General features: G+C 28.5%; 5 non-coding genes across 5 annotated transcripts; all 5 read left to right on the forward strand.

Annotated features, from left to right (window-relative positions):
• The first annotated feature begins 4940 nt into the window (after positions 1–4940).
• On the forward strand, positions 4941–5012 carry TRNAR-UCU (transfer RNA arginine (anticodon UCU)). Its single transcript has one exon. It is a non-coding gene; the product is annotated as a tRNA-Arg (tRNA).
• A 1269-nt stretch (positions 5013–6281) lies between these two features.
• TRNAG-UCC (transfer RNA glycine (anticodon UCC)) lies at positions 6282–6353 on the forward strand. The gene has a single exon. It is a non-coding gene; the product is annotated as a tRNA-Gly (tRNA).
• A 1421-nt stretch (positions 6354–7774) lies between these two features.
• TRNAG-UCC (transfer RNA glycine (anticodon UCC)) lies at positions 7775–7846 on the forward strand. The gene has a single exon. It is a non-coding gene; the product is annotated as a tRNA-Gly (tRNA).
• A 1421-nt stretch (positions 7847–9267) lies between these two features.
• Positions 9268–9339, forward strand: TRNAG-UCC (transfer RNA glycine (anticodon UCC)). The gene has a single exon. It is a non-coding gene; the product is annotated as a tRNA-Gly (tRNA).
• Positions 9340–12932: 3593 nt separating this feature from the next.
• On the forward strand, positions 12933–13004 carry TRNAR-UCU (transfer RNA arginine (anticodon UCU)). Its single transcript has one exon. It is a non-coding gene; the product is annotated as a tRNA-Arg (tRNA).
• Positions 13005–13606: the final 602 nt, after the last annotated feature.

The following is a 13606-nucleotide window of genomic DNA, read 5'->3' on the forward strand; positions in this document are numbered from 1 at the left end:
GGGATACATGATTTCTTGAAAACAAACGTGATATGATTTTTCTTTATTTTGAGAAAAATATATGTAAATTGTTTAGCTCATATGTAATATTGAGAAGATTATTTACCACTTACAAACTAATAATACATCGGTCAATATTTTTAATGAACAGAGTAAGCGTTTGTAGTCCAACGGTTAGGATAATTGCCTTCCAAGCAATAGACCCGGGTTTGACTCCTGGCAAACGCAATGTGTTGTTTTGGTGTATCACAAACGTCCCCCAAATTAAACCTGGTCGCAAATTCATTGCTTAGTAATCACATACTTTTATTCTAAAGTCCATGTTATATTTTTGTGAAGAAAATCTTACCAAGAAAAATAAGATGACACCTTAGTTATCTCTTGCGTCCAAAAAAGATAAGACAATGCAAGGCATATGACTTATTACCTTCTTTCATAAATATTGGTAATCATTATAATTCTATTTAGAAAAATATTCTTCCTAATCCAAAATCTTTTCCCAGTTATAATCAAGATTACTTAAAGGCTTTAACATCCATTCATTGCTTAGTAATCACATACTTTTATTCTAAAGTCCATGTTATATTTTTGTGAAGAAAATCTTACCAAGAAAAAAAAGATGACACCTTAGTTATCTCTTGCCTCCAAAAAAGATAAGACAATGCATGACATATGACTTATTACCTTCTTTAATAAATATTGGTAATCATTATAATTCTATTTAGAAAATTATGTATGTTGTTTAAGCAATCAATTAGTAACCTTCACATTAAGTGTTTTCACCTTCTGCATTCTGATACACGCTCATAAATCTTGACATTATCAAAAGATAACCTAACTCTTTGGATAAAGTTTTTTCTTATTTTCTTTCTTATAGCACATACCAATTTATATATGTAGGACACGTATTTAATGATGCATACACATTTTAAAATAAAATGCAATCTTTAGTACAAACAACTATCTTCTTATAATTCATGCCAATGAATTGCAAAAAAAAAGTTGAGCTTCATACGTTTTACGAGGGAACATATTATTGTCGGTTAAAAAATTTCTTACCAAAGTTAACAAGTTGTTAAAGTTCTCTTTAGAAGATCCATTTTTTAGGTTGACGTTTTACAATATAAAGAACGATTACAATCACGTGAACTTAAAATACCTAGCATGCAACATTTTATAAACATTACTTCCAACCTCTCAAATTTTTTAGACAATCAAAAGTTCCTTATCAACTACATGCACAAGCTTATTAAAACGATCAAATTCATGCATATCTTTTTAGAAAATATTAGATGTATATATCTTCTTTTATTGTTGGATCTAGTTTTTTCTTGCGAATAGTGTATCCACCAATATTTGTATAACAACACTCTAAAAAAAGAGCAAATAGTTTCAACGGACCTGCTTTTCTATGCATGATCAACAACAAACTTAAAGAATTCTCTCAACCCATCTTCGTATTCTTATACATAAATAAGACATGATACCCACCAACAACAAAAAACAAATACAGAGAAATAAATAAAGTGAGGAACAGAGACAAAGAATGATATAAAAAAGAATTATAGAGGTTAATTGTTTTATTTTTGAAGAGAGGGATACATGATTTCTTGAAAACGAAAGTGATATGATTTTTCTTTATTTTGAGATTAATATATGTAAATTGTTTAGCTCATATGTAATATTGAGAAGATTATTTACCACTTACAAACTAATAATACATCGGTCAATATTTTTAATGAACCGAGTAAGTGTTTGTAGTCCATTGGTTAGGATAATTGCCTTCTAAGGAATAGACCCGAGTTTGACTCCCAGCAAACACAATGTGTTGTTTTGGTGTATCACAAACGTCCCCCAGCAAACGCAATGTGTTGTTTTGGTGTATCACAAACGTCCCCCAAATTAAACTTGGTCGCAAATTCATTGCTTAGTAATCACATACTTTTATTCTAAAGTCCATGTTATATTTTTGTGAAGAAAATCTTACCAAGAAAATTAAGATGACACCTTAGTTATCTCTTGCGTCCAAAAAAGATAAGACAATGCAAGGCATATGACTTATTACCTTCTTTCATAAATATTGGTAATCATTATAATTCTATTTTGAAAAATATTCTTCCTAATCCAAAATCTTTTCCCAGTTATAATCAAGATTACTTAAAGGCTTTAACATCCATGCATTGCTTAGTAATCACATACCTTTATTCTAAAGTCCATGTTATATTTTTGTGAAGAAAATCTTACCAAGAAAAATAAGATGACACCTTAGTTATCTCTTGCCTACAAAAAAGATAAGACAATGCATGGCATATGACTTATTACCTTCTTTCATAAATATTGGTAATCATTATAATTCTATTTAGAAAATTATGTATGTTGTTTAAGCAATCAATTAGTAACCTTAACATTAAGTGTTTTCACCTTCTGCATTCTGATACACGCTCATAAATCTTGACATTATCAAAAAATAACCTAACTCTTTGGATAAAGTTTTTTCTTATTTTCTTTCTTATAGCACATACCAATTTATATATGTAGGACACGTATTTAATGATGCATACACATTTTAAAATAAAATGCAATCTTTAGTACAAACAACTATCTTCTTATAATTCATGCCAATGAATTGCAAAAAAAAAGTTGAGCTTCATACGTTTTACGAGGGAACATATTATTGTCGGTTAAAAAATTTCTTACCAAAGTTAAAAAGTTGTTAAAGTTCTCTTTAGAAGATCCATTTTTTAGGTTGATGTTTTACAATATAAAGAACGATTACAATCACGTGAACTTAAAATACCTAGCATGCAACATTTTATAAACATTACTTCCAACCTCTCAAATTTTTATGGACAATCAAAAGTTCCTTATCAACTACATGCACAAGCTTATTAAAACGATCAAATTCATGCATATCTTTTTTAGAAAATATTAGATGTATATATCTTCTTTTATTGTTGGATCTAGTTTTTTCTTGCGAATAGTGTATCCACCAATATTTGTATAACAACACTCTAAAAAAAGAGCAAATAGTTTCAACGGACCTGCTTTTCTATGCATGATCAACAACAAACTTAAAGAATTCTCTCAACCCATCTTCGTATTCTTATACATAAATAAGACATGATACCCAGCAACAACAAAAAACAAATACAAAGAAATAAATAAAGTGAGGAACAGAGACAAAGAATGATATAAAAAAGAATTATAGAGGTTAATTGTTTTATTTTTGAAGAGAGGGATACATGATTTCGTGAAAACAAACGTGATATGATTTTTCTTTATTTTGAGAAAAATATATGTAAATTGTTTAGCTCATATGTAATATTGAGAAGATTATATACCACTTACAAACTAATAATACATCGGTCAATATTTTTAATGAATCGAGTAAGCGTTTGTAGTCCAACGGTTAGTATAATTGCCTTCCAAGCAATAGACCCGGGTTTGACTCCCAAATTAAACCTGGTCGCAAATTAATTGCTAGGTAATCACATACTTTTATTCTAAATTCCATGTTATATTTTTGTGAAGAAAATCTTACCAAAAAAAATAAGATGACACCTTAGTTATCTCTTGCGTCCAAAAAAGATAAGACAATGCAAGGCATATGACTTATTACCTTCTTTCATAAATATTTGTAATCATTATAATTCTATTTTGAAAAATATTCTTCCTAATCCAAAATCTTTTCCCATTTATAATCAAGATTACTTAAAGGCTTTAACATCCATGCATTGCTTAGTAATCACATACCTTTATTCTAAAGTCCATGTTATATTTTTGTGAAGAAAATCTTACCAAGAAAAATAAGATGACACCTTAGTTATCTCTTGCCTCCAAAAAAGATAAGACAATGCATGGCATATGACTTATTACCTTCTTTCATAAATATTGGTAATCATTATAATTCTATTTAGAAAATTATGTATGTTGTTTAAGCAATCAATCAGTAACCTTAACATTAAGTGTTTTCACCTTCTGCATTCTGATACACGCTCATAAATCTTGACATTATCAAAAAATAACCTAACTCTTTGGATACAGGTTTTTCTTATTTTCTTTCTTATAGCACATACCAATTTATATATGTAGGACACGTATTTAATGATGCATACACATTTTAAAATAAAATGCAATCTTTAGTACAAACAACTATCTTCTTATAATTCATGCCAATGAATTGCAAAAAAAAAAGTTGAGCTTCATACGTTTTACGAGGGAACATATTATTGTCGGTTAAAAAATTTCTTACCAAAGTTAACAAGTTGTTAAAGTTCTCTTTAGAAGATCCATTTTTTAGGTTGATGTTTTACAATATAAAGAACGATTACAATCACGTGAACTTAAAATACCTAGCATGCAACATTTTATAAACATTACTTCCAACCTCTCAAATTTTTATAGACAATCAAAAGTTCCTTATCAACCACATGCACAAGCTTATTAAAACGATAAAATTCATGCATATCTTTTTTAGAAAATATTAGATGTATATATCTTTTTTTATTGTTGGATCTAGTTTTTTCTTGCGAATAGTGTATCCACCAATATTTGTATAACAACACTCTAAAAAAAGAGCAAATAGTAACAAACCTGCTTTTCTATGCATGATCAAGAACAAACTTAAAGAATTCTCTCAATCCATCTTCGTATTCTTATACATAAATAAGACATGATACCCACCAACAACAAAAAACAAATACAAAGAAATAAATAAAGTGAGGAACAGAGACAAAGAATGATATAAAAAAGAATTATAGAGGTTAATTGTTTTATTTTTGAAGAGAGGGATACATGATTTCTTGAAAACAAACGTGATATTTTTTCTTTATTTTGAGAAAATATATGTAAATTGTTTAGCTCATATGTAATATTGAGAAGATTATTTACCACTTACAAACTAATAATACATCGGTCAATATTTTTAATGTACCGAGTAAGCGTTTGTAGTCCAACAGGTAGGATAATTGCCTTCTAAGCAATAGACCCGGGTTCGACTCCCGGCAAACGCAATGTGTTATTTTGGTGTATCACAAACGTCCCCCAAATTAAACCTGGTCGCAAATTCATTTCTTAGTAATCACATACTTTTATTCTAAAGTCCATGTTATATTTTTGTGAAGAAAATCTTACCAACAAAAATAAGATGACACCTTAGTTATCTCTTGCCTCCAAAAAAGATAAGACAATGCATGGCATATGACTTATTACCTTCTTTCATAAATATTGGTAATCATTATAATTCTATTTAAAAAATGATGTATGTTGTTTAAGCAATCAATCAGTAACCTTAACATTAAGTGTTTTCACCTTCTGCATTCTGATACACGCTCATAAATCTTGACATTATCAAAAAATAACCTAACTCTTTGGATAAAGTTTTTTCTTATTTTCTTTCTTATAGCACATACCAATTTATATATGTAGGACACGTATTTAATGATGCATACACATTTTAAAATAAAATGCAATCTTTAGTACAAACAACTATCTTCTAATAATTCATGCCAATGAATTGCAAAAAAAAAAGTTGAGCTTCATACGTTTTACGAGGGAACATATTATTGTCGGTTAAAAAATTTCTTACAAAAGTTAACAAGTTGTTAAAGTTCTCTTTAGAAGATCCATTTTTTAGGTTGATGTTTTACAATATAAAGAACGATTACAATCACGTGAACTTAAAATACCTAGCATGCAACATTTTATAAATATTACTTACAACCTCTCAAATTTTTATAGACAATCAAAAGTTCCTTATCAACTACATGCACAAGCTTATTAAAACGATCAAATTCATGCATATCGTTTTTAGAAAATATTAGATGTATATATCTTCTTTTATTGTTGGATCTAGTTTTTTATTGCGAATAGTGTATCCACCAATATTTGTATAACAACACTCTAAAAAAAGAGCAAATAGTTTCAACGGACCTGCTTTTCTATGCGTGATCAACCACAAACTTAAAGAATTCTCTCAACCCATCTTCGTATTCTTATACATAAATAAGACATGATACCCACCAACAACAAAAAACAAATACAAAGAAATAAATAAAGTGAGGAACAGAGACAAAGAATGATATAAAAAAGAATTATAGAGGTTAATTGTTTTATTTTTGAAGAGAGGGATACATGATTTCTTGAAAACAAACGTGATATGATTTTTCTTTATTTTGAGAAAAATATATGTAAATTGTTTAGCTCATATGTAATATTGAGAAGATTATTTACCACTTACAAACTAATAATACATCGGTCAATATTTTTAATGAATTGAGTAAGCGTTTGTAGTCCAACGGTTAGGATAATTGCCTTCCAAGCAATAGACCTGGGTTCGACTCCCGGCAAACGCAATGTGTTGTATTGGTGTATCATGGTCGCAAATTTATTGTTTAGTTATCTCTTGCGTCAAAAAAAGATAAGACAATGCAAGGCATACGACTTATTACCTTCTTTCATAAATATTGGTAATCATTATAATTCTTTTTAGAAAAATATTCTTCCTAATACAAAATCTTTTCCCAGTTATAATCAAGATTACTTAAAGGCTTTAACATCCATGCATTGCTTAGTAATCACATGCTTTTATTCTAAAGTCCATGTTATATTTTTGTGAAGAAAATCTTACCAAGAAAAATAAGATGACACCAGAGTTATCTCTTGCCTCCAAAAAATATAAGACAATGCATGGCATATGACTTATTACCTTATTTCATAAATATTGGTAATCATTATAATTCTATTTAGAAAATTATGTATGTTGTTTAAGCAATCAATCAGTAACCTTAACATTAAGTGTTTTCACCTTCTGCATTCTGATACACGCTCATAAATCTTGACATTATCAAAAAATAACCTAACTCTTTGGATAAAGTTTTTTCTTATTTTCATTCTTATAGCACATACCAATTTATATATGTAGGACACGTATTTAATGATGCATACACATTTTAAAATAAAATGCAATCTTTAGTACAAACAACTATCTTCTTATAATTCATGCCAATGAATTGCAAAAAAAAAGTTGAGCTTCATACGTTTTACGAGGGAACATATTATTGTCGGTTAAAAAATTTCTTACCAAAGTTAACAAGTTGTTAAAGTTCTCTTTAGAAGATCCATTTTTTAGGTTGATGTTTTACAATATAAAGAACGATTACAATCACGTGAACTTAAAATACGTAGCATGCAAAATTTTATAAACATTACTTCCAACCTCTCAAATTTTTATGGACAATCAAAAGTTCCTTTTCAACTACATGCACAAGCTTATTAAAACGATCAAATTGATGCATATCTTTTTTAGAAAATATTAGATGTATATATCTTTTTTTATTGTTGGATCTAGTTTTTTCTTGCGAATAGTGTATCCACTAATATTTGTATAACAACACTCTAAAAAAAGAGCAAATAGTTTCAACGGACCTGCTTTTCTATGCATGATCAACAACAAACTTAAAGAATATCTCAATCCATCTTCGTATTCTTATACATAAATAAGACATGATACCCACCAACAACAAAAAACAAATACAAAGAAATAAATAAAGTGAGGAACAGAGACAAAGAATGATATAAAAAAGAATTATAGAGGTTAATTGTTTTATTTTTGAAGAGAGGGATACATGATTTCTTGAAAACAAACGTGATATGATTTTTCTTTATTTTGAGAAAAATATATGTAAATTGTTTAGCTCATATGTAATATTGAGAAGATTATTTACCACTTACAAACTAATAATACATCGGTCAATATTTTTAATGAATTGAGTAAGCGTTTGTAGTCCAACGGTTAGGATAATTGCCTTCCAAGCAATAGACCTGGGTTCGACTCCCGGCAAACGCAATGTGTTGTATTGGTGTATCATGGTCGCAAATTTATTGTTTAGTTATCTCTTGCGTCAAAAAAAGATAAGACAATGCAAGGCATACGACTTATTACCTTCTTTCATAAATATTGGTAATCATTATAATTCTATTTAGAAAAATATTCTTCCTAATCCAAAATCTTTTCCCAGTTATAATCAAGATTACTTAAAGGCTTTAACATCCATGCATTGCTTAGTAATCACATGCTTTTATTCTAAAGTCCATGTTATATTTTTGTGAAGAAAATCTTACCAAGAAAAATAAGATGACACCTTAGTTATCTCTTGCCTCCAAAAAAGATAAGACAATGCATGGCATATGACTTATTACCTTATTTCATAAATATTGGTAATCATTATAATTCTATTTAGAAAATTATGTATGTTGTTTAAGCAATCAATCAGTAACCTTAACATTAAGTGTTTTCACCTTCTGCATTCTGATACACGCTCATAAATCTTGACATTATCAAAAAATAACCTAACTCTTTGGATAAAGTTTTTTCTTATTTTCTTTCTTATAGCACATACCAATTTATATATGTAGGACACGTATTTAATGATGCATACACATTTTAAAATAAAATGCAATCTTTAGTACAAACAACTATCTTCTTATAATTCATGCCAATGAATTGCAAAAAAAAAGTTGAGCTTCATACGTTTTACGAGGGAACATATTATTGTCGGTTAAAAAATTTCTTACCAAAGTTAACAAGTTGTTAAAGTTCTCTTTAGAAGATCCATTTTTTAGGTTGATGTTTTACAATATAAAGAACGATTACAATCACGTGAACTTAAAATACGTAGCATGCAAAATTTTATAAACATTACTTCCAACCTCTCAAATTTTTATGGACAATCAAAAGTTCCTTTTCAACTACATGCACAAGCTTATTAAAACGATCAAATTGATGCATATCTTTTTTAGAAAATATTAGATGTATATATCTTTTTTTATTGTTGGATCTAGTTTTTTCTTGCGAATAGTGTATCCACTAATATTTGTATAACAACACTCTAAAAAAAGAGCAAATAGTTTCAACGGACCTGCTTTTCTATGCATGATCAACAACAAACTTAAAGAATATCTCAATCCATCTTCGTATTCTTATACATAAATAAGACATGATACCCACCAACAACAAAAAACAAATACAAAGAAATAAATAAAGTGAGGAACAGAGACAAAGAATGATATAAAAAAGAATTATAGAGGTTAATTGTTTTATTTTTGAAGAGAGGGATACATGATTTCTTGAAAACAAACGTGATATGATTTTTCTTTATTTTGAGAAAAATATATGTAAATTGTTTAGCTCATATGTAATATTGAGAAGATTATTTACCACTTACAAACTAATAATACATCGGTCAATATTTTTAATGAACTGAGTAAGCGTTTGTAGTCCAACGGTTAGGATAATTGCCTTCCAAGCAATAGACCCGGGTTCGACTCCCGACAAACGCAATGTGTTGTTTTGGTGTATCACAAACGTCCCCCAAATTAAACCTGGTCGCAAATTCATTTCTTAGTAATCACATACTTTTATTCTAAAGTTCATGTTATATTTTTGTGAAGAAAATCTTACCAAGAAAAATAAGATGACACCTTAGTAATCTCTTGCGTCCAAAAAAGTTAAGACAATGCAAGACAAATGACTTATTACCTTCTTTCATAAATATTGGTAATCATTATAATTCTATTTAGAAAAATATTCTTCCTAATCCAAAATCTTTTCCCAGTTATAATCAAGATTACTTAAAGGCTTTAACATCCATGCATTGCTTAGTAATCACATGCTTTTATTCTAAAGTCCATGTTATATTTTTGTGAAGAAAATCTTACCAAGAAAAATAAGATGACACCTTAGTTATCTCTTGCCTCCAAAAAAGATAAGACAATGCATGGCATATGACTTATTACCTTATTTCATAAATATTGGTAATCATTATAATTCTATTTAGAAAATTATGTATGTTGTTTAAGCAATTAATTAGTAACCTTAACATTAAGTGTTTTCACCTTCTGCATTCTGATACACGCTCATAAATCTTGACATTATCAAAAAATAACCTAACTCTTTGGATAAAGTTTTTTTTTATTTTCTTTCTTATAGCACATACCAATTTATATATGTAGGACACGTATTTAATGATGCATACACATTTTAAAATAAAATGCAATCTTTAGTACAAACAACTATCTTCTTATAATTCATGCCAATGAATTGTAAAAAAAAGTTGAGCTTCATACGTTTTACGAGGGAACATATTATTGTCGGTTAAAAAATTTCTTACCAAAGTTAACAAGTTGTTAAAGTTCTCTTTAGAAGATCCACCTTAGTTATCTCTTGCCTCCAAAAAAGATAAGACAATGCATGGCATATGACTTATTACCTTATTTCATAAATATTGGTAATCATTATAATTCTATTTAGAAAATTATGTATGTTGTTTAAGCAATCAATTAGTAACCTTAACATTAAGTGTTTTCACCTTCTGCATTCTGATACACGCTCATAAATCTTGACATTATCAAAAAATAACCTGTCTCTTTGCATAAAGTTTTTTCTTATTTTCTTTATTATAGCACATACCAATTTATATATGTAGGACACGTATTTAATGATGCATACACATTTTAAAATAAAATGCAATATTTAGTACAAACAACTATCTTCTTATAATTCATGCCAATGAATTGCAAAAAAAAAGTTGAGCTTCATATGTTTTACGAGGGAACATATTATTGTCGGTTAAAAAATTTCTTACCAAAGTTAAAAAGTTGTTAAAGTTCTCTTTAGAAGATCCATTTTTTAGGTTGATGTTTTACAATATAAAGAACGATTACAATCACGTGAACTTAAAATACCTAGCATGCAACATTTTATAAACATTACTTCCAACCTCTCAAATTTTTATGGACAGTCAAAAGTTCCTTATAAACTACATGCACAAGCTTATTAAAACGATCAAATTCATGCATATCTTTTTTAGAAAATAATAGATGTATATATCTTCTTTTATTGTTGGACCTAGTTTTTTCTTACGAATAGTGTATCCACCAATATTTGTATAACAACACTCTAAAAAAAGAGCAAATAGTTTCAACGGACCTGCTTTTCTACGCATGATCAACAACAAACTTAAAGAATTCTCATAACCCATCTTCGTATTCTTATACATAAATAAGACATGATACCCAGCAACAACAAAAAACAAATACAAAGAAATAAATAAAGTGAGGAACAGAGACAAAGAATGATATAAAAAAGAATTATAGAGGTTAATTGTTTTATTTTTGAAGAGAGGGATACATGATTTCTTGAAAACAAACGTGATATGATTTTTCTTTATTTTGAGAAAAATATATGTAAATTGTTTAGCTCATATGTAATATTGAGAAGATTATTTACCACTTACAAACTAATAATACATCGGTCAATATTTTTAATGAATCGAGTAAGCGTTTGTAGTCCAACGGTTAGTATAATTGCCTTCCAAGCAATAGACCCGGGTTTGACTCCCAGCAAACGCAATGTGTTGTTTTGGTGTATCACAAACGTCCCCCAAATTAAACCTGGTCGCAAATTAATTGCTAGGTAATCACATACTTTTATTCTAAATTCCATGTTATATTTTTGTGAAGAAAATCTTACCAAAAAAAATAAGATGACACCTTAGTTATCTCTTGCGTCCAAAAAAGATAAGACAATGCAAGGCATATGACTTATTACCTTCTTTCATAAATATTTGTAATCATTATAATTCTATTTTGAAAAATATTCTTCCTAATCCAAAATCTTTTCCCAGTTATAATCAAGATTACTTAAAGGCTTTAACATCCATGCATTGCTTAGTAATCACATACCTTTATTCTAAAGTCCATGTTATATTTTTGTGAAGAAAATCTTACCAAGAAAAATAAGATGACACCTTAGTTATCTCTTGCCTCCAAAAAAGATAAGACAATGCATGGCATATGACTTATTACCTTCTTTCATAAATATTGGTAATCATTATAATTCTATTTAGAAAATTATGTATGTTGTTTAAGCAATCAATCAGTAACCTTAACATTAAGTGTTTTCACCTTCTGCATTCTGATACACGCTCATAAATCTTGACATTATCAAAAAATAACCTAACTCTTTGGATACAGGTTTTTCTTATTTTCTTTCTTATAGCACGTACCAATTTATATATGTAGGACACGTATTTAATGATGCATACACATTTTAAAATAAAATGCAATCTTTAGTACAAACAACTATCTTCTTATAATTCATGCCAATGAATTGCAAAAAAAAAAGTTGAGCTTCATACGTTTTACGAGGGAACATATTATTGTCGGTTAAAAAACTTCTTCCCAAAGTTAACAAGTTGTTAAAGTTCTCTTTAGAAGATCGATTTTTCAGGTTGATGTTTTACAATATAAAGAACGATTACAATCACGTGAACTTAAAATACCTAGCATGCAACATTTTATAAACATTACTTCCAACCTCTCAAATTTTTATAGACAATCAAAAGTTCCTTATCAACTACATGCACAAGCTTATTAAAACGATAAAATTCATGCATATCTTTTTTAGAAAATATTAGATGTATATATCTTATTTTATTGTTGGATCTAATTTTTTCTTGCGAATAGTGTATCCACCAATATTTGTATAACAACACTCTAAAAAAAGAGCAAATAGTAACAGACCTGCTTTTCTATGCATGATCAAGAACAAACTTAAAGAATTCTCTCAATCCATCTTCGTATTCTTATACATAAATAAGACATGATACCCACCAACAACAAAAAACAAATACAAAGAAATAAATAAAGTGAGGAACAGAGACAAAGAATGATATAAAAAAGAATTATAGAGGTTAATTGTTTTATTTTTGAAGAGAGGGATACATGATTTCTTGAAAACAAACGTGATATTATTTTTCTTTATTTTGAGATTAATATATGTAAATTGTTTAGCTCATATGTAATATTGAGAAGATTATTTACCACTTACAAACTAATAATACATCGGTCAATATTTTTAATGTACCGAGTAAGCGTTTGTAGTCCAACAGGTAGGATAATTGCCTTCTAAGCAATAGACCTGGGTTCGACTCCCGGCAAACGCAATGTGTTATTTTGGTGTATCACAAACGTCCCCCAAATTAAACCTGGTCGCAAATTCATTTCTTAGTAATCACATACTTTTATTCTAAAGTCCATGTTATATTTTTGTGAAGAAAATCTTACCAACAAAAATAAGATGACACCTTAGTTATCTCTTGCCTCCAAAAAAGATAAGACAATGCATGGCATATGACTTATTACCTTCTTTCATAAATATTGGTAATCATTATAATTCTATTTAAAAAATGATGTATGTTGTTTAAGCAATCAATCAGTAACCTTAACATTAAGTGTTTTCACCTTCTGCATTCTGATACACGCTCATAAATCTTGACATTATCAAAAAATAACCTAACTCTTTGGATAAAGTTTTTTCTTATTTTCTTTCTTATAGCACATACCAATTTGTATATGTAGGACACGTATTTAATGATGCATACACATTTTAAATAAAATGCAATCTTTAGTACAAACAACTATCTTCTAATAATTCATGCCAATGAATTGCAAAAAAAAAAGTTGAGCTTCATACGTTTTACGAGGGAACATATTATTGTCGGTTAAAAAATTTCTTACAAAAGTTAACAAGTTGTTAAAGTTCTCT

Source organism: Lathyrus oleraceus, unplaced genomic scaffold (assembly GCF_024323335.1).
Source record: "Lathyrus oleraceus cultivar Zhongwan6 unplaced genomic scaffold, CAAS_Psat_ZW6_1.0 chrUn0138, whole genome shotgun sequence".
Lineage (NCBI taxonomy): Eukaryota > Viridiplantae > Streptophyta > Magnoliopsida > Fabales > Fabaceae > Lathyrus > Lathyrus oleraceus.